The sequence below is a fragment of the Tachyglossus aculeatus genome, chromosome 12 (assembly GCF_015852505.1).
Source record: "Tachyglossus aculeatus isolate mTacAcu1 chromosome 12, mTacAcu1.pri, whole genome shotgun sequence".
Taxonomy (NCBI): domain Eukaryota; kingdom Metazoa; phylum Chordata; class Mammalia; order Monotremata; family Tachyglossidae; genus Tachyglossus; species Tachyglossus aculeatus.
In genome coordinates this window covers 23,297,777-23,320,181 of record NC_052077.1, presented here as the reverse complement: position 1 = coordinate 23,320,181, position 22,405 = coordinate 23,297,777, and the positions used below count along the sequence as shown (strand labels likewise).

The window sequence follows — 22,405 nt, the reverse complement described above, 5'->3', positions numbered from 1 at the left end:
CACGCATCAGTAGGCAAGTGGTATAGATGAGATTAGAACCCAGGCATTCTGATCCTGGGTCCATGCTCTTTCCGCTACGCCACTACGGGAATGTTGGGAAGCAGTTCTCCTCTGCAGAATACGTGGAATAATAGTGCACAGACACTTCACGGGGAGAGATGTGTCATAATGGATCATGGCTTTGAAGCCAGACCAATCATAGCAGTCTCAGAGGAAAACAGAGCCTCCTTGACTGTAGGATCTCTACCCTATTAGCAGGGCTAACATCAGAGCAGTATGAATGGAAACAACTGGAGAAGGCAGGAAAAATGAATATGCAGGGAAAGAATCCGGCCCAGACCAATGGAAGCATAGAGTATTCGTGAATGTGGGGGAAAATAAATAAAGGAAAATATAACAAGATACATAAGTAGAATAGATTGCGGCTGGAAATCAGAACCAATGATTGCCTTATTAATTGAAGCCTGTGAGGTAAACACAATTCCATGTAAAGAAATCCTACACTGGCAATTATCTTAGAAAAAGCAAAAAACCCATTTTCTATTTCTGGCATCGTGTCAAATCATATGCATTTCATTTAAAGAGCCATGGCCCAGAGAGAAGCAGCACGGTCTAGTGGATAAAACATGGGAATGAGAGGCAGAGGGACGAGGGTTCTAGTTCTGCTCCACCACTTGTCTGCTGTGTGACCCTGGGCACATCACTTAACTTCTCTGTGCCTCAGTTCTCTAATCTGTAAAATGGGGATTAAGACCATGAGCCTCATGTGGGAGGGTGACTATGTCCAACCTGATTAGCTTGTATCCAGAGCTTAGTACAATGCCTGGCACATAGTCAGAGCTTAACAGATGCCATAAAAAAGGAGAGGGAGGCCTAGGATGGTGGCTGTCTTCCCAGTCTGTCAAGGGAATGCAGAATAGGAAATAAAGCTAAAGCAGAGATGGAGGAGTGAGAGACAGCTCTGTTACATACACAGATACATGTATTTCCAGTTTTCTGAGGTTTAGACTCCACTGGAAAATGGCCACTACATGTGGCTTTAGATGCCCATGATATTCAACCCAAGGTGGCCAGTGAAGGACCTTTTGATCCTGAGATGTTTGTGATATCATGGATGGTATGCTGCTATGCGGCGTGATTTGACTGAAGGCACCCATTTTGTGGCTGTCAAGGCCCTCAGGGGCTAACCCCCACAGGAGAGGCATTATTAGCTTCTGCCCCAGTTTTGATGGTGGGAAGGGTAGCATTGTTAGCTTGTCACACACTTCTGCTTTGGAAGAGGATCAGTTAGAGCCAAAATGGCAGCTCCACACCTTGACCCCTACCAGCTGGGTCTGAAATCCTCTCAGGTTCCACTAGGATGTGGGCACCAGCTGTGGTCTCCTCAATGTGAACAGGGGGTGAAGTCCAGTGGTTGAGAATGTGAGCAGGGCACTTGCTTGGGTTCTCACAACATGAAGGGGGCTGAGTGTGAGTGAGAGTCAGAACTTGGGGCAATGGCTGCTTAGGTGACCAAACTCGTGTGGTTCTTGGGGCACACAATCACCTGTCTTCATGTTTTGTTTTGTTGTCTGTCTCCCCCTTCCAGATTGTGAGCCCGTTGCTGGGTAGGGACCATCTCTATATGTTGCCGACTTGTACTTCCCAAGCGCTTAGTACAGTGCTCTGCACACAGTAAGCGCTCAATAAATACAATTGAATGAATGAATGAATGAATGGGGATGAGATATATGGGTGAGAAGCTGAGGGGCAGGGGCAAAGGCGAGGCAATGAAATGAAAGGAGGCATTCCTCCTTTTGCACCTTCTCGCTCCTTCTTCCTCTTTCTACTTCTTTTATCCCCTCGCCCTCTTTCTCCTTTCCTTACTTGAACACTCAAAGCCCTGCCTCCCATAGCCTTCCCCCTCACAGTTCCACCCTCAAGTTCACCCCCATGCTTAAAATGAAAAGTTGGTGCCCCCAGATGTGATGAAGTCATATGGCCACCATTGTGCAGAAGTCCACCTGAATCAACCCCAAAATAGAGAGATTCTCTCGGGGATCAGGATCATCCCCCAATGCTCCAGAAGGCTTAGTGGTTAAAGCACGGGCCCGGAAGTCAGAAGGACCTGGGTTCTAATCCCAGCTCCACCATATGTCTGCTATGTGACCTTGGGCAAGTCACTTCACTTCTCTGGGCCTCAGTTACCTCATCTGTAAAAACGGGGGAGAGTGTGAGCCCCATATGGGACAAGGACTGTGTCCAACCTAATTAACTTGTATCTACTCCAGTGCTTAGAACAGTGCTTGGCACATAGTTAGCGCTTAATAAGTACCATAATTATTATTAACCATTGCATTCCCTTGCCAGGTCCAGGGCAACAGAGACACATTCCTGAGCCATATGGAGGGAGGTTGGGCACTGAAAGTTAAGCGTATAACATATAAAAGAAGTCTGTCTCCAAATGTGGACTGTAAAATCCATGGGCGGGGATCATGTCTACCAACTCTATTGAATTGTACATCACTAATCGCTTAGTACAGTGCTCTGCACACAGTAAGTACTCAATAAGTACAGTTGATTGATTGATTGATTGATTGTAACAACTCTTGGTGCCATACCTGTAGCAGATGAAAGGGCAGGTCAGCTAAAAATAGTCATGTTTACTGTGAAACTGGATGAATGGCCACCCCACCGCAATAATTCTTGTAGCTACCTAATGTTTAGTACAGTGTCTGGTACGTAGTAAGACACTTAACAAATGCTATAAGAAAATGCTACTCCATTTGGTTTTGGCCCTTTGTGTTTCTTCGTATTTATTCACAGGCTTTGGCCTTTCCTTGCTCCAATTCTGTTTTGTGGGAATCCCCACTAAGGTGGTAATGACAGTGGGTACACTGCATGGACTTTCCTAAGAAATCCAGAATCCTCTGGGGCCCCCTAATCAGAATTAGCAATAGTTTAAGATTCAACAAACCAATTACAATAAGTATTGAATCAAAGAGAAAACATATTTTATCACTCACAGCAGCTGATGCTTGTTATTAGTGAAGACTAAATGATGGAATGAAAAGAGCACAAAAAATGTGAAGAAATGAACCAGGGACCCATTTAAAAATAGATTCAATTAAGCCAACCCTATTTAAGTGGGACGTCTGTAAATTGAGAGAACAGATACTGCAAATTTTCTTCCTGTAGTAAATATATAATCTTGGCATTGGCAGGGGCAGGGAAAAGAGAAGAAACAAGAAAAATTAAACCAGTGAAGAATACTATTGGATTCAGCAGAGAGAAGTAGGTGTTCCCTTTAGTAACACTGTTGGTATCATATAATAATAAAAATAATAATGATGGCATTTTCAACTCAGACTCCTTGGCTTTTTATCTTTTAGGTTAAACAAAATCTAGGAAGAAACCCAAAGCACAGACACAGTCACACTTAAAAGGACAAACATGTTTTTTTCCAAAACAGAACTCAGTTCTGTTGTCCTCAGTTCAAGCAAGGGGCTTGACATAAAAACAAAAACAAAAAAGAAAAGCTATTTCAGCTGTATCTTGGTAATTTACCATTTGGGCTTAGATATCTGGGGATATTCTACTTTGATATTAGTTAGTTTTGTCAAAAAGAGTAGTTTTCCTTTGGAGATTTCAGATGGCAAGGGCAGAATAACATATAAATATTTATATAAAATACTCAAAGTCAAAAGCCTCTGCTTTAGAGCAAAAATAATCGGGTTGAACTTTGGAGTAAAAGTCAGTTGCTTTTATTCTAAACTCAAAAGTATTCTTACCCCAATTGGCTTAATGTAATCATCCTTGAACATTTTACATTGGAAGAAATGATAAGTTTAAAAATTAAGTGATATTAAATTTTAAAACCTTAATGTACCTTCAGGATTTGTCTTCTCAGAGAACAGGAGATCAAGTGAAACTGCAGAGGTATGATTGCAAAGCATTTCTCAAAGAGGCACAGTGCTATCTTTACTTAGTATAAATTCAATCCAATGGTTACTTAACCTTCAAAAGCAAAATAAAGTCTCTTTCCTTTTATAAATGTAAGCAGTGTTAAGATGAATTCCAGACTTTATGCTCATTTTTTAAAATGCCAAATATACCCATAAAAATGACTTTCTACATACAATGTTTGGTTATAAGCTAAACGAGTAGTCAGAAAGTGTCACTTTGTTTAATTCAAATAAAGAAAACAAAACATTACATTATAGATTCATTTCTTGATCATTCAATTCATTTTAAGATTTACATTATAAATAATTTATTTCCTTCTGAAAGAAATTAGAAGGAAGCTCTCCGATGCTGAAACCCGAGAAAAGCCTCTACTCATTTCAATGCAAAGGAATATGCCTTTACCATACATGAAAACAAGAAACTTCCCATTGTGTTCTAGAGAGGGGCGTACATTATTTAGCATTTCAATTCTTTAGGATTTGGAAAAGAGCTGTCAAAGGATCAGGGTTAAAGTGAATGATAATCACAAGAGAAGGGTGGTTAGAATTTTGTAAACTCTAAAATCCGGAGTAGATTCCCGAAAAAAAAAAAAAAATCCTAGAAACCTGAACACCAGTTGACTCCTACACATTCTCAGAAAGAAAGAAAAAACAGTGTACTTTCAATTAATAGAACTACTGACCTATTTCAGAGAACTAAACTGACAAAGAAAAATGTCAGAATGATCAGAGGCCCCATTGTCATTGGTTAAACAATCTTTTGGAGTAAAAATCTTCATCTAGAAATGCTTTTACTATAATGTCCTTCTACTAAATATCATTTTCTTTGTAAACACATTCTTCACACCCCTTTGAAAAAAAAAAGAAGGAAGAAAAAGAACTCCTTGACATAAAGATGAACATGCAGGTTCAGCAGGCAATATCACACCCAGTCAGGGACTCTGTTCGCATCAGTGTTATCACAGAATTCCTCCCAGATCAGAGACTATTTCATCTTTGTGGTAGAGAGAATTGTCAAAAAAGAAAAAAGACTACAATAAATACTGCAAGTTCGTTTGTTACTTATAACTGTATTCAGAGCCCAGAGTGGTTGATTCATGCATTATGAATGAATGGGTTTCCAAGGTAACTGGAGCAATGAAACTATCAGGTCCTGAATTCTATAGGCATGGGGGGAGAGGGCGGGGATTACTTACAATGTTCCTTTACATACTAAAGTGTGGGAGATAGAATTCAGTAAATGAGATTCCATCCTTGTCTTTTTGCTCAAAGCAATAAATATCTTTCATCCACTACCACATTATCTTAAAAGCCAGCCTGTTTCAAACCACTCAAGGTAAAAAATACATAGAAAAATCAAGAATAGCAATAATAAAATCTAGTCAACTCACATTAGAGGCTTGAAAAGAACAATCTTGCACGCCTTTCTCCCCACTGGTTAATCTGGTGCCTTTGTTTAAAAAAGAAAAAAAAACACACCCAGCAAGTCTTTTCTATTTTCTAGCTAACGGAACATGCAGCATTACTGAAAAAAAAAAAAAAAGGGAAAAACAGGGGCCAGTACAGAACAGGAGGAGAGATCAGATATCCATCTGGCATAACAGTGAGAAAATCCGAACAATTAAAACCTACCCATCTTTGTAGACAAATAGATTAATCAACGCAGCAAAGTATTAAATCCTCTCAAGGCTGTAGCTGCAGTCTCGTAGTAATCCAAATGGACAAAGCATATTTCTGTTAATATCTCAAGTTTGGAAGCAACGTGTAAAAAAGATAGTTCAAGATTCGCTGTCATGTAGCCCAGCCATTATTAGAGGCAGCATAGCTTTTGCCCTAAGGAGTGATGCTCCAATTCATGAAGAGGACAGATGGAAAGAAAAATGGAGGAAGTAAGAAGAGGCCCAGAGAAATCGTCATTAATTCTTTTCTGGGTCATTAACAAGTGGGAGACCCCCTTCAGGATTCAAACCAATCAATCTTTATTTAGTACATCTTTTTCTCACTCAGCTTGTGTGGAAAAGACTGCAGCAAACCGTGCTAGGAATTGTGGGATAGCGATGCAGCAGAGAGCTACAATGAGATTCGCTGGGTTTTTTTTTCCCTCTCTGAGTCAGCAATCAGCTGTTCCAATGTTCAGTGCTGGGCCATTGAATCTGGTCACCAATATGTTATTACCGGATTAGCAGAAGACAGCAACAGGACTACATCCCGTATGTCCACACAGCCGGGAAAGCACTGCAAATGTTACTCACGAATCAGAATAAAGATTTCACTTGGACAGGGTGAGAGTGAAGGTACTGACATATCAGAACAAACATTGCTCTCTGTTTTAACCTAGGAATAAGATCAAATATTGCTTCATTATGAAATTTCAATTTCACATGCTTCCAAGCAAACGGAGAGTATGCAAACGTATACATACACATGCCTTTGATGTATCCCTCAGTGAGAGTTTCAGACAGATTCAGAATTCTGATAAAATCAGGGTAGGTGCCAAGAAAAGCAGAAAGAAAGAAAGGAAAAGAAAAGCTAAGCAATTTCTCTCCTTGGAAGTTAAACTAAAAAGATTACACTGCGAAGATCCCAAAACAAGCCTATTATTTTAAAATATTGTTACTCTTCTTTCCGGGAGATCCTCACAGCCTATATAAGCATCACATAGGGCATCTATCTCCACTTTCTCCTTAATCTTTTGGTGAAAGCATAGCTTAGGTATAGTTAAAATGTAAGAAACAAAAGCATGTTTTAAATATCATGTCTCATTTTCCTTAATGGATCATTATAGAATCAGCATGGCATAGTAGATAGAGCCTGAGAGTCAGAAGGTTATGAGTTGTATTCCCAGCTCCACCATTTGTCTGCTGTGTGATCTTGGGCAAGTCACTTCACTTCTCTATGCCTCAGTTCCCTCAATTGGAAAATGGGGATTGAGACTGTAAGCCCCATGTGGGATAGGAACTGTGTCCAACTTGATTTGCTTGTATCCATCCCAGTACTTAGTACAGTGCCTGGCATATAGGAAGCGCTTACAAATACCATCATTATTATTATTATTATAGCTAATCAAAAAGGTGATTGTGAGTTGCATGAAAATGATCATGGATCAGCCAAATAAAATTGATGTTTCCCCAAATTAACAAGTGGAACTTTTGTACACAAAATAACAGTCGCATACTTCAATTCACTTGCAGTTAAATTAACTGGTACACAAAACTGGAAAAATGCTTATATTTCTTTGCAAATAGCCTGAAAACACACTACCAGCAATATGGGTGTTTGAATGTCAAATTTTAATACTACTCATTGAATGTCCATTGAGGCGATATGGCACCACAACAAGTACAGTGGCATTGAGGTCCTGGCCTCCCAGGAAATCCCAGTGTATTCACTTTTAAGTTAATCAATCAATCAATCAATCAATTGTATTTATTGAGTGCTTACTATGTGCAGAGCACTGTACTAAGCGCTTGGGAAGTACAAATTAAGTTAATGACAAATTAAGTTAAGTTAATGTACAAATTAAGTACAAGTTAATGACATAACACAGTAGGCACACAGAACAGTTACAGTGTAAGGGTGGGATTATTGGTCACATCAATTTTATGCTCACACTTGCTGATAGAATTTTCACCATCAGCAGTGAAATATTTGAATTCTGAAGGCCAATGTGTGATGGTTTTCTCTGGCCTAGAACATCCATCTCTCTCTCTCTCTCTCTCTCTCTCTCTCTCTCTCTCTCTCTCCCCCTCCCTCCCTCCCTCCCTCCCTCTCTCTCCCTCTCTCTCTGTCTCTCCCTTTCCATATTCTTGTCTTGTCTTATGCTGTTGAGTTGTCTCTGACCCATAGCAACACCATGGACACCCCTCTCCCAGAACGCCCTGCCTCCATCTGCAATCGTTCTGGTAGTGTATCCATATACAACTGAATGAATATAATTTCCTTGGTAAAAATACAGAAGTGGTTTACTATTGCCCCCTTCCATGCAGTCCTTCCAGGCAGTAAACTTGAGTCTCCACTCTTGGCTCTCTCCCATGCTGCTGCTACTCAGCACAGGTGAGTTTTGACTTGTAGCAGATTGCCTTCCACTCACTAGCCAGTACCCAAGCTATGAATGGAATGGGTACGCCTTTGCTTGACTCTCCCTCCCACAGTGAAGAATGGTAGAAAACTGGAAACTCTCCAGGTATGACCCTGAGAGGGCAGCCTCTCCATACAAATGCATAGATATAGATACATCTATAGTGATCCTAGGTATTTCAAAAGGAGGCGGAGTTTATCTTCCCTAATCAAAGGCTTTCTTTACAAGATAAATTCTGAATTGGCTCTGATTTTTTGGAGTGATATTACAGGTCTGGGAAATGTAGCAAAAGCAGATGGGATTGGCGAGTGCAGGGAACAGCAAGCAGTATTGAAGCAGTACTGGAGCAGTAAGGAGAAAGATGAGTTTAGTGGAGTCTCATTACCCAGCAGGTAACTCAACTTTACTGAGAAGGTTTCTGGGGTGAGGCTTCTGGGTATTAATAGCATTGTATGTCATCATTAGAGGACAAGATTAGGGGAAAATCAGAGGTATTGGCCACTCTTCATTCCAGCTTTGAGAAAAATTTACTCTACAGGTTATCAGGTAAATACCCAAATTCCCTCTGGGTTAGTTCAACCCCAGAAGTCAAGCTAAGAAGTTTCAACCCCAGAAGTCAAGATAGTGAGGAATTTCATAGCCTGAGGTTAGGATTTAAGCAGTGTGGTTTAGTGGAAAGAGCAAGGGCTTGGGAGTCAGAGGTCATGGGTTCTAATCCCAGCTGTGCCACTTAGCTGTGTGACTTTGGGCAAGTCACTTAATTTCTCTGTGCCTCAGTTACCTCATCTGTAAAATGGGGATTAAGACTGTGAGCCCCATGTGGGACAACCTGATTACCTTGTATCTACCTCAGTGCTTAGAACAGTGCTTGGCACATAGCATTTAACAAATACCATCATCACCATCATCATTACCATTAACGTAGAGGGTCACTAGATTGTGAATTCTTTGCGTGCAGGGATCTTGTTTACCAATTCTATGGTACTCTCCAAAGCATTTGGTGCAATCTGGGCATCAGAGGAGCTGGGTTCTAATCCCCACTCCGCCACTTGCCTGCTGTGTGACCTTGGACAATTTGCTTACCTTCTCTGTGCCTTAGTTCCTCAACTGTAAATTGGGGATTAAATACCTACTGTCAATCAATGGACTGTCAGCCTAGTGTGGGACAAGGACTGTGTCTGGTCTGTTTATATTTTATCTATCCCAGAGCTTAGTTCAGTGACTAGAATTGCAGTTAGTCCTTAACAAATATCACCATCATTGTTACTACTGGTATTGTTATTATCATAAATATCCTCATTTGCAACCCAAAAGATAGAAAAGAATATAGTTAGCATCTGCCTGAATCAATCTCAGTTTAATTAATCTACAAAATGGTTTTGACTGAAGGACCCAGAATCAGAGACTGAACACTAATCCAAACTACAATTAAAGGAAAATGCAGCAGCTTTTTGTCATCATCATTATCAACAACATTCATGTCAATTTCTTTAGCTTGAAATTGGGTGTGATTTCCTCCTCTTCTCTTGGTGATGCGCCGTTTCAAATAAAATAGCAATGCCAAAAAATAATTACTAAATAATCTGACTGTACTTGCCAAATAGCCCTACTCTAAACCAGTCATACTGGAAGTTTGTGGTGGGGAAAGATGGGGAAGATAAAGAAAAAACTGAAAAGGGGTGGAGGTTCACTAGCATTTCTTGCTGGAGGCGAGAAAGAAACTTAAGAAAGAAACTTGAGAAGCATTCTGAAGTAGAATTGGATTTCCATTCCTGGTTGCCAAGATTCCATAGCAGTCTTTGTTTCTTTCTCTGGAACTGCCTGGCTAATCATCACTGTTGGGTGAGTCTGAAGGGATAGGGTCAAGGAAAATTAAACCAGAGGGCCAGGGTGGACTCTGTATTTCTCCAGGGAGCCCAGTGACCTGGCAAATGTGCTGGGTCAAATGCTCTTTATGGCCTACTGCCTTCATCTTCTCAGGCCCAGTAGTGAGTCTAGTTCCAGTCCAGCCCAGTGTTGGGGTCGGGGGGCTAAGCTAGGAAGGGGCAGGACATTCCTTTTGCTCTGAAGCTGCCCTCGAGTTGAGTCATGTCTTAGTCCATAGGACCTCAGGGAGGCTGGGCTAGTTCCAGATCTGACCATGGGTTCAGGTTATTCTAGGATAGACCTGATAGATAGGATAGAAGGTAAGGATGTTTTGTTCCGGACCCTCCATCTTCCACCCTTTGAGCACTTAGGCCAGTTTTTTTTTTATAGTACTTAAGTGCTCACTATGTACCAGAAACCATGCTAAGTGCTGGGGGAGATATAAGATAATTGGATTGAACATTGTCCGTGTCCCACACAGGGAACGCAGTCTTAATTTTCATTTCAGAGATGAGGTAACTGAGGCAAAGGGAAGTGAAGAGATTTGCCCAGGGTCACACAGCAGACAAATGGCAGATACGGAATTAGAACTGAGGTCCTCTGTCTCCCAGGCCCATACTCTTTCCACTAGGTTTGGCACATAGTAAGTGCTTAACAAATGCCATCATTATTATTAGGCCATGCTGCCTCTGGACTGACTCTGGGGAGAATTGAATCCCCAGACAAGGCCAGAACTGGAAGGGGTTGTGGCATTCTCCTCTCTGCCCTGTAATTTCAGTCAGCCTACACTTTTATCTTCCCTTGGATTTGTACAAAGGGCCACTGCCCCAGGAATCAGTCCCTTCTGTGACCATTAGCAACACCACACCCCAAATCTCTGCTAACCAGATGTTGGAGCTCGATAATTAATTTTCTACACTGAGAGTATTTCTCCCTGCAGCACCAGGGTTTGCAGTTCCTATAGCAACAGGCACTGCCCTGATAGGGAAAAATCTCTCCAAACACACCATTGACAGAAAACAAAAATCCAGGAAGCACACACCTGGTCCCACATAAACATTGCCGAATTAGGAAATGAACCTCTTCTCTCTTTTATTATTCATTCTCTGACTGGGTTTGCAGTGAAACAAGCTGTAAAATGGGGCTTTAATACCTGTTCTCCCTCTTAAACTGTGAGCACGATGTGGGATAGGGTCTGTGTCCAATGTGATTATGTTGACTCTGCCCTGGGATTTATTACAGTGCTTGGCACATAGTAAGCGCTTAACAACTACCACATTAATAATGATTATAATAATAATAATATATTGATAATAAGAAGGACCAGAGGGTCAGAGGGGATTGGAGTAGGAAGGAGGCGGCAAAACCAGGCTCCAGTGACAGCCCAGTGTATTTCACGGCTACATACAACTCTCACTCTTGCTCAGAACACATTTGTCAGGAGGAGGCCTGTACAAGGGGAGACAGCGTAGCGGCCCCAAAGGCACTACTCTCCTGTCTCGGGAGTCAATAATGTGACACAGAGGGCCACAGAGGCAGCACACATTGTGAAATATATAACAAATCATCCAGCATCCCTCCCCCCACCCATGGTAGTACATTTCATTTATTTATTCTTCCTTTCCACGATAAACAAGCAGGCACGGTCATCATACACCAAGCGATTAACCGATATAGCCCTTCCCCAGAAACTTTCCCTTTTATTCTTTCTGTTTAGCACACTGATCCCTTTCCCCTCCTGCCTGTCACCAGCGGAGAGAAAGTGTGTCTAGCATTGAACTGGGGCCCTTGCTGACCTTTAGCTCTGCCACCTCCAGAAATCACAGTCCACCATTTTTCCCCACGTTACCCTCCTCTCTTTCCATTCTGCCAATGTGACATTCACAACTTAAACAAAATAAGACCCGGGACAGAAGTTAGGGAAGAGACCCTTCTCCTTGTGTGTAACTATGGATCTGCTTCTTCCTTTTTACTACCTACTTTATTGCCTTGAGTCCTGTGTCCACAATCAAATAGAGCAAGCCGCAACATGTTGGAATCATTATAGTTATTCTTATTCACTTCAACTATTCTGCCCTGGATAAGGCTAACTGTCCTCGTCACTTAGCACTGACACTTTCCTAGGCTTGGAGAAAGAAACAACCTAAAACTTTGATAAATGAACTGAGAGGTCTCCATGTTCCAATTCTTCTAAATTTAAGGACCAGGAAGCTGAAAAGCTAGTTTGTTGCATGTAGTGATGGTCCTTTATAATTCCCAGACAACACTGCTATATATATACTTCTATGTATCGTTTTTATTTGACTGGGAAATCACAAGAGTACATGAAAGCCTGTCTTTAGCTCAGCTGATGTATTTGTGTTTGCAGTTTTGTTTTTGCCTCAGTCTCATGATTCTCTCAAAACTTCTATTCAAAACAGCCAAAACAACCACTCCTTTCTTGATTGCAACACACCAGACTGTCTGCCTGCCTCGGTCACCCAGAGCAGGTTTTAGGAGTGGTGGCCTAACAACGAGTCTGGGGAACAGGTTGGGAGACTTCTCAACCTTCTGTGAGACCTTGGGCAAATCACCTCCCTTTTCCGTGCCTCAGTTCCCTCAACTGTAAAATGGGGATCAAGGTTGTGGTTAACACAAATTTGGTGACCCCTTTATACTTGGCAGCTCCAATTATCACCCATTTAACGCACTCCCTCCCCAACTTGAGGCTATTTTTAGCAATGGAAACACTTCCTGATCTGCTCTAGGATTCTGCCTGGTTCTTGGGAAGGGAAAGAGAAGTCTTCCAACCTGTTTCACCCAATGCATTATTTTGACTCATGCTTCATCATTAAGGTTTCAGGACAAGAGGATAAACGAGCCTGAGCATACTGGGCATACTGGGGCATATTGGTTTACCTTGTTTCACCAATAACAATCCAGTAACTCAGCAAAATGGATAAGCAATCATCTCTGCCTCCAGGGAATTCTACTTCAAAGGAAAAGGCAGTTTGTGCATTATTTGAGAGTCAATCAAAACACACTGGGCCAAGTTTTTCAAATAATGAAGTCAAGGGAAAATATGTGTAAATGATGGCATAAATCACTTCTTTGAAGAAAGAGTCCTTTGAATAATTATAATAATTGTGGTATTTGTCAAGCCCTTACTATATGCCAAGCACTATACTAAGCTTTGGGGTGGACAGAAGGTAATCAAGAGGGACATAGTTCCTGTCTCACAAGGGACTCACAGCCTGAAAGTTTTGAAGATAAAGGCAGTATGTAGTCCAGAGGTGTGAAAACTGACTGCTTACGCCAATACAGCGTTCTTCTCAACTGTCTGCCTGTCAGCCCTAGGTGGGAGAAATAGTGTATAAACTGTGGTGCACTCCCAGCTCTACCATCTGGAAGCCCTCAAACAGTTTATAAATGATCTTGCCATGGGATAATTAGGGGGCCCAGTGTAAATAAACTCCATTCTCTTTTTTGGGCATACTTGGGGGATGGGGGAGTTAAAATAGCAAGAGAACAATCTACCTTCTCCTGCTCTTTGCTCACTGAAGTACTCTTTGGAATAAGGTTGCCCCTAGAAACTACATACAAATTATCCGCTCTAATTATACCACACTGACTACATGTTCCTGAATCATTCACTTTATTAATTGAACTCCTGTTCCTCTGGGCCATGAGGAATAGAAAAGCTGGTCTCAGCAGCTGTTCCAAGAAGCACACACTCACAGTTTTAAAAGAATCATAATCCATATTCAGAAATGACTGGCAATACAGATTCAGCTCAGCAAAGGAATCTGCAATCTGTGGCGTTACCTACAACTACCCTTTCACCCTCACTCCAGACAGCATCCCAGTGGGAAGAAAAGCAAGATAAAAAATCTCATCCTTTAAAAAGATTGATTTGCATATTCCCTGCTGCTCCTCTTACTGAACTGCCTCTTAGGCACTCTCTGACAACAAAAGAAAAAGCTAGTTTCATCTACTCAGACTTTCTGAGGAAGGGGGTGTGGGGCTGGAGGAAAGTGGGTCATAATAATAATAATAATGATGGCATTTATTAAGTGCTTACTATGTGCAAAACACTGTTCTAAGCACTGGGGAGGTTACAAGGTGATCAGATTGTCCCACGGGGGGCTCACAGTCTTAATCCTCATTTTACAGATGAGGTAACTGAGGCCCAGAGAAGTTAAGTGACTTGACCAAAGTCACACAGCTAACAATTGGTGGAGCCGGGATTTGAACCTCTGACCTCTGACTCCAAAGCTCGTGCTCTTTCCACTGAGCCACGCTGTAAAGGCTTTAAGGCAAAGCTTATTAGCCCTTTCCCTTCTCCACTCCACTCTCCCAAAACTCCCCTAAATCTTTCCTCTAAAGGCCCAAGATGGAAGCACAAGGGGCCCCATTTTTTCCTCCGTTTCCCACATACTTATTTGATGCTCTCTAAACAAATAATACTCACATCTTAGGGACAGCATGCCTTGATCTTATCCCAGATGCCTTCAGGAAATCCAGGACAGTTGTTCTTAAGTTTGATCACTTACCAAACAAGAATCAATAAATGTGATATTCCTCTTATGAATCAATCATTCAATGGCTTTTATTAAACACTTACTCACCATAAAAATTTGAAATAAGTACTTGGAAGAGTATGGTAGAGGGAGCAGACATGACCTCTGCCCTCATGTAGTCTACAATACAGTGAGGGGAGATAGATAATAAAATGAGAAGCAGCGTGGCTTAGTGGAAAGAGCACGGGCTTGGGAATCAGAGGACATGATTTCTAATCCCAGTTCCACCACTTTTCTGCTGTGTGACCTTGCGCAAGCCACTTAACTTCTCATGCCTCAGTTATCTCATCTGTAAAATGGGGATTAAGAACTGTGAGCCCCACATGGGACAACCTGATTACCTTGTATCTACCCGTGCTTAGAACAGTGCTTGGTACATAGTAAGCACTTAACAAATACCGTAATTATTAGTAAAATAAATTGCAAGTAGGGGAAGAAACTGAGTATAAAGATATGGACTCAAGTCCTCTGGTGGTGGGGGATGGATGGGTGAGTACCTAAGTGCTTCAGGGGTATGGCATCAGTTGCACAGGTGATGCACAGGTTAATAAAGGGAATGATTCAGTGTGGTATAATTAGAGGAGAAATTTTGTATGTAGTTTCTAGGGGCAACCTTGTTCCAAAGAACAATTCAACCTTGTTCCAAAGGGCACTTTGGTGAGCAAAGAGCAGGAGAAGGTAGTTTGTTCTCTTGCTATTTTAACATCTGGAGAAGATGTGATTTTAGTAGGGCTGTGAAGATGGGAAGAGTAGTGGCCTGCTGGATGTGAAGGAGGGAGTGAGTGAGCATGGGGTAGGTGGTAAGAGATGAGAATAAGGCACAGTAAGTAGATTCGGTTCCATGGATTGTATCTGCAGAGAACGCAGCTCCATGCCAGTTTTTCAAATGAAGCAGGTTGGCTGTAGGGGCCAAGTTACCTTTTCAAATTGTCTTTCTTCTCCTTCTTTGCCCCTATAACATCACCTTTAAATAACAATGTATTGGATGATGCTGACAATAATAACGGTAATTGTGGCACTGGGTAAGAGCTTATTATATGCCAAACACGTACTAAGTGCTGGGATAGTTACAAGATAGGTTGGCCACAGTCCCTGGCCCACCTGGAACTCAGAGTCTAAGTAGGAAGGAGAACAGGTATTGAGGTATTGAATAGTATAAACTCAAAGGATGCCAATCCAAAAAGAGAGAAATTATGGTCAAAGAGTGCAACGTACATGCTAGGGCAACATGTGCAGTTCCGGTCCTACACCTGGTCTACCTAAGGAGTCAAAAAATAGTTTAGATAGCATCACTAAAAAAACAAAAAATTGGACTCAAACAGCTAACGGTTCCAAAGTAACAGAATCAATCAGTGGTACTTACTGAGGACTTACTGTGTACAGGGCATCATACAAAGCACTATGGAGATTACATAACAATAATAATAATAATAATGGTATTTCTTAAGTGCTTACTATGTGCCAAGCACTGTTCTAAGCACTGGATAATGATGGTATTTGTTAAGCGCTTACTATGTGCCAAGCACTGTTCTAAGCTCTGGGGGAGATACAAGATTATCAGGTTGTCCCAGGTGGGGCTCTCAGTCTAAATCTCCATTTTACAAATATCATCATTATTATTATTATTATTAATAATAATAATAAAATAAATTACAGATAAGTGGAGAGTAGTGGCCTCTCGGATGTGAAGAGGGAGGGAGTTCCAGGCTGGAGGGAAGCAGCATGGCTCAGTGGAAAGAGCATGGGCTTTGGAGTCAGAGGTCATTGGTTCAAATCCCAGTTCCGCCAATTGTCAGCTGTGTGACTTTGGGCAAGTCACTTAACTTCTCTGTGCCTCAGTTCCCTCATCTGTAAAACGGGGGTTAAGACTGTGAGCCCCACGTGGGACAACCTGATCACCCTGTATCCCCCCAGTACTTAGAACAGTGCTTTGCACATAGTACGTGCTTAACAAATACCATTATTATTATTATTATTAGGTGGGCTAGGGGTCAGCTGTGAGATAGGCAAAGTGAAATTCACACCCACCTCAGCCCCACAGCACATATGTGCATATCTGTAATTTATTTTAATGTCTGTCTCCCCCTCTAGACTGTAAACTCCTTCTGGGCAGAGAACGCATCTATTGACTTTGTTGGATTGTGTCCTCCCAAGCACTTAATACAATGCTCTGTATGCTGCAATCACTCAAATACCATTAATTGATTTTGTAATCTCTTGTAGCACTAAAATATTATAACTACCAGTTATTCCCCATGCTGAACTCACCATAAGGACAGCTGAGAAGACAGTGTAAATCTCCAGCCTCATTCAATTCTGTGGCTTAAAAAAATCCTGTTTATCCTGGAGGAAACCAAATCACACTGCAAATCCTTTCCCTGATGATTATACAGCAGGAGCCTGTTTAGAGGAAATGTATTTGGAAGTCAAGTGGCAAGTTAATCCCTTTCACTAAGGAGATTAATCAACTCATCCGAATTTTTAGAAATTACACCATCAGCAAGCAGAAAGGAAGATCAGCTCTGCACATTTTCAGCAGAAAAATTTCATTTCCATTCTCTCCAACAAGATATTGAGTTACAAGCATTAGGAGATCAGAACCTAATCTCATCAGTTCAATCACCCTGAGGGTAGGTCCAGATCTCCTTCTAGTCTGTGGATGCCATTGCTTCAGAAATGAATAAGTTCTCATGGCTGCCGCACATATTATGGGAACTGAAGCCATTTTTCCTGTGAAGCTTTGCATAGTCTAACATGCTGTCAGGAAAATGTGTAGTGGCCCCTGCATTATGCAGCACTTTAGAATTGAGGTTCATAAATCAGTTCCATGTATAAAGCAGCTGGATTTGGGTAGGTGGCCCATCAGATAATCAGCACCCATCTGGCACTTTGTTTTGACGTAATTCCCAGAGTCTGCAATTCCAACAGGAAATAATACCTCCAAAAGGGAAATCATGGAATCTAACATTTAGCATCTCTATCAGAAAGTGGCATGAGTCCTGGGCTTTTTAGAAGTGAAAGAAAATGGGGTGACCATGTTTAGGAGAAGTGTTAGTGGTGACACCTGTCTCAAACTGCAGAGTTTTCCCTTTCCTTCTATCACCATGCTGAGGAACTTGCTTAGTTTTGTTCCTTCAAAACAGTATCTTCTTGACTGAACATACCTTACACTAAATCAAATATCACCTATTGATCATTCGATTGCTAATTCAACAGTTAATCAAAAAGCATGGCATGATGTGAGGAACCTTAAAAAGTTATTCAAAAGAAACAATGCATATACTACAAACTACTAGCTCTATTATCCAGGTCAAAAGCACAGAGGTGTATTTAAAATTTTGCTAGAACAGTACATATTTTATAAAGACAAAACTTTTGGGGGTGGATAACACAAAATTCAACCAATATTATCTTTGCAGAAATTATATTTAATATCTCAGCATGATTCTTGGTGGTTTAAAAGTGTCTGATCTCTTAAGTAATGTCTTCCTTGCAAATTGCAATTCCAAAGTGACTTTAGTGTCACATTTTTGTTCCTCTGCCAAGTCCTAAGATTGAGTAACAATTCCTAGCCACAAGATTTTTTCCTGAAAATCAGTCCTTATAATTGCATTCCCTACCTTTCTGTGCTTCTATTAAAATAGTTCAACTATTGTCCTGCTTTAATAGCTCCTCTCTGTTGGTTCTTTCAGGACATCATATTGATAAAGTAAACTGATGAAGAACACAGAACCAGCAGAGCATGACAGGGAGAAAAGAGACTCTGACAGTCAGCGTGAATGACACCGAGGAATCCAGGTCCACTGGACGTCTGTGTAATAGGGTGGCAAATTTGACTTCACTTTGAAGCAAAGCACAATAAACACTGCATTCTAGGCTGTCTTAATACAGTTTTGGTGATTCCAAGAGGCAAGGACTGGAATCCATGAGAGAGGTAGACGGCAGCTGCAATGTAAGTTAAAAAAAAAAACACCAAAGACTGGGGTGGGGGTAGTGTAGTGTTGTGTATGGAAAAAGGACTGGCCTAGTGTAGGATGGGGAAGGGTAAAGGGGGCTGAGGGCTGCGGGGATGAGGCAAGTTCAGGGCCTTAGGCTAAGGAAGGGCTGAAGGAGGTTGTGGAAATTGAGGATGGGAGGGTCAGGCTTGGAGAAGTAGATGGGGAGTCAGGGGAGCCAGGGTTTCAAAGAGGCTTTCATATATGGGTTTTCAAATGTGTCCACAGGAGGGCAAGGTACATACAATAACATAGATTGCCATGCCCCATATTTTTCAACAAAGTGAAATTTTTCACAGCATGGCATAGAGGATAGTGTACAGGCCTGGGAGTAAGAAGGACCTGGGCTCTAATCTTGACTATGTCACTTATCTGCTGTGTGACCCTGGGCAAGTCATTTAACTTCTTTGTGCCTCAGTTACCTCATCTGTAAAATGGGGATTGAGCCTGTGAGCACCATTTAGGACAGGAACTCTGACTAACCCAATTTGCTAAAACCCACCCCAGTGCTTAGTACAGTACCTCACATGTAGTAAGCACTTAAAAAATATCACAATCATTATTACTATTATTATCATGGAATCCAAAAAATTAACTTGGAGAAGAAAGCAACGTGGCCTAGTGGAAAAGGCACGGGCCTGGGAGTCAGAGGACCTGGGTTCTAATCCTGCCTCTGTCACTTGTCTGCTGTGTGACCTTGGGCAAGTCACTTAATGTCTCCATGCCTCAGTTTTCTTAACTGTAAAATGGGCAGTCAATACCTTTTGACCCTCCTATTTAGATGGTGAGCCCCATGTGGGACAGGGGCTGTGTCCAAACTGATTAACTGGTATCTACCACAAGCACTAGAACAGTGCTTGAGACATATTAAGTGTGTAACAAATATAATAATAATAATAATAAAGATGGCATATGCTAGATGGCATCAAGAAGAGTCACTCAGAAACCTAAGTCATAGAGATTTAATTGGCTACCTTCCAGCACTTGAAAGCATAATCAAATCAAATGATGTGGCGCTTACCTCTAAGAACAAATCTGGGAGGAAGAGAATTTCATTGCTTCATCTTTTTCTGTAAGGAGCATCCAACAAGCTCTAAGAAATGATTTAGAAACCCAAACCCACAGGAATATTTTAAGACCTCAAAAGCTTCTTGCAGATGGAGTTTAAAGTTTCATAACAATCCACTCTCCTTCTCTTCGTCTTCCTATCGGGGAAGCTGCTTTAATCATTCATACACAAATTGTTTTATTGTTTCCTCTGTCTGACATTGTTGAAGGCTTTTAGAAAGGAAGTACTGGTCTGAGTTTCATTGAACACATAATTAACATGCAAAGTCTTTACTGACTGAAGGTAGAGATTTATCTTCAAAATATTCAGCATGCTAGGATCTGACCAGAGTGCCTACAATTGCAAAGAGAAAAATCTAGAAGAAAAAACTATTCACTCTGTCATTTGCTTTCAGAGACTCGGATGGCAATTTTCTGAAAGGGACTAAATATAGTTATTAAAGTTTCCTATAAAAACTCTCAGCACTAATGGCTTGTCAATTCCCTAGGCATCCACCAGGCATTTCCTGGAAGGATTTTGTTTTTCCCTTACAGCTGCTGTTTCAGATATTCTAGGGCAGCAGAGATCATCATGGGGTGAGAAGCGCCTTAGTATCCATATTGCAAATCCTCTCCATACACCATTTCTCCCCAGTACTAGAAAGGAAAAAAGGAGACTGGGGGTAGAGGAGAAGCAGAAGAGTTACCTGCCCCCAGGCACAAACATATTCATTCATTCATTCAGTTGTATTTATTGAGCGCTTACTGTGTGCAGAGCACTGTACTAAGCACTTGGGAAGTTCAAATTGGCAACATACAGAGACGGTCCCAACCTAACAATTGTCTCACAGTCTAGAAACATCTAGCTATGTTTCGGATAAGCCCACTGTGGTTGGTGAGGTACATACCAATATTTTCAGGGTTGACTGGAACTACCAACACCACTGTGTTATAATTTACCAAGTGTTTAATACAGTGCTTTGCACAAAGTAAGCATTCAAAAAATAGCACTGATTTATTGAATGTGTACCATCAGGTACAATTAATCTACCAACCTTCAAATCAAGCAAAAACTCCTCACTCTCGGCTTCAAGGCTGTCCATCACCTCGCCCCCTCCTACCTCACCTCCCTTCTCCCCTTCTCCAGCCCAGCCCACACACTCCGCTCCTCTGCCGCTAACCTCCTCACTGCTCCTTGTCTCTCCTGTCCTGCCATCGAACCCTGGCCCACGTCCTACCTCTGGCCTGGAATGCCCTCCCTCCACACATCCGCCAAACTAGCTCTCTTCCTCCCTTCAAAGCCCTACTGAGAGCTCACCTTCACCAGGAGGCCTTCCACACTGAGCCCCCCCTTTTTCCTCTCCTCCTTCTCCTCCTCTCCCCATTACCCCCTCCCTTCCTTTGCCCTACTCACTTCCCCTCCCCAAAGCACTTGTATATATTTGTACATATTTATTACTCTATTTTATTAATGATGTGTATATAGCTATAATTCTATTTATTCTGATGCTATTGACACCTGTCAACTTGTTTTATTTTGTAGTCTGTCTCCCCTTTCTAGACTGTGAGCCCGTTGTTGGGTAGGCACCATCTCTATATGTTGCCGATTTATACTTCCCAGGCACTTAGTACAGTGTTCTGCACACAGTAAACGCTCAATAAATATAATTGAATGACTTGAATGAATTAACTAAAATCAAGTGAAAAATGAATCATCTATTCATCTAAGGTTTCTATAAACAAGGTAGAAAGAGAGTGTCCATCAAAGTTTCGTGGGAATGATTGGTACTTAGGTTGAATCTTTCTGTATCTAGAGTCTCCCCAAACCACAGGGTTTACACAGTCACAGGGTTTACACAGTTTGACTTCAATAGTTTCATTCATTCATTCATTCAATCATATTTATTGAGCGCTTACTGTGTGCAGAGCACTGTACTAAGCACTTAGAAAGTACAATTTGGCAACAAATGGAGACAATCCCTACCCAACAATGGGCTCACAGTCTAGAAAGGGGGAGACAGACAACAAAACAAAACAAGTAGACAGGCATCAATAGCATCAATATAAATAAACAGAATTATAGATATATATGCATCATTAATAAAATAAATAGAATAATAAAGATGTACATATATACACAAGTGCTGTGGGACAGGGAGGGGGCATTGAGCAGAGGGAGGCAGTCAGGGTGATGGGGAGGGGAGGGGAGGAGGAGCAGAGGAAAAGGGAGGCTCAGTCTGGAAATTTTCAACAATGATGTGCCATCTAATGCATGGAGAGTAGGGACCAGCACTGCATCCCTCTTACTCTCTTTCCTCTTCTCCCACCTCTACTTTGATTGTGAGCCCCATGTGGGCCAGGGAATGTGTCCGAACTGATTCTACTGTAGTGACCCCAGAATTTAGGACAGTGCTTGGCACATAGTAAGTGCGTACCTAATACCACAATCATTATTAAAGACCCACATCCTTCTCCAAATTCCTTTACCCTTCGTGATCTAAGAGAAGGAATTCAGAGGACCCAGTTTTATAGTACAGCTTCAGTTGTATTGTTCATTGTGCAAAAGTAGCTGAAATAAAATCCTATTTTCTTGCTTAGCAACAAGGCTCAATTATGGCTTTGTGTTCAAGGGGGAATGTTTTCCATGGTCGAACAAAACCGGTTTCTTCACTTTAATTAAGGTCTGGTTCAGGGTTGATTTTTCCCATCATCTGTCCTAAATCGTGGCCCAAATGAGAAGCCTAATATAGCTCCAGCATAAATGAAATGGGGGGAAGGGAAAACAGAGACAGAGAATTCCTTCTTCTTCCACTAAAAAGCTCTTGGTTTATAGAAAGGATTCACCACTGAGAAAATGTTTTCTTGCTCAATTCTACCTGTCCAGGATGGGACAGGATAAAAGAGAAGACCTTGCCT

The 22,405-nt window shown here is 41.5% G+C and overlaps 1 protein-coding gene across 10 annotated transcripts in view; it reads right to left on the bottom strand.

The window, feature by feature from the left end:
* Nucleotides 1-22,405, bottom strand: part of TRIM2 (tripartite motif containing 2) — a 121,561-nt gene that overhangs the window by 50,878 nt on the left and 48,278 nt on the right. For 3 of the 10 annotated variants that reach the window (XM_038755350.1, XM_038755359.1, XM_038755358.1), the window contains exon 1: nucleotides 5,577-5,924. The exons of 6 other annotated variants lie outside the window; for them this stretch is intronic. The gene's annotated coding sequence lies outside the window, so the exon portion shown is untranslated. Of the gene's footprint in view, nucleotides 1-5,576; nucleotides 5,925-16,715; nucleotides 16,823-22,405 lie in introns of those variants that run through there. One more of the 10 variants, XM_038755352.1, reaches the window with a different exon arrangement.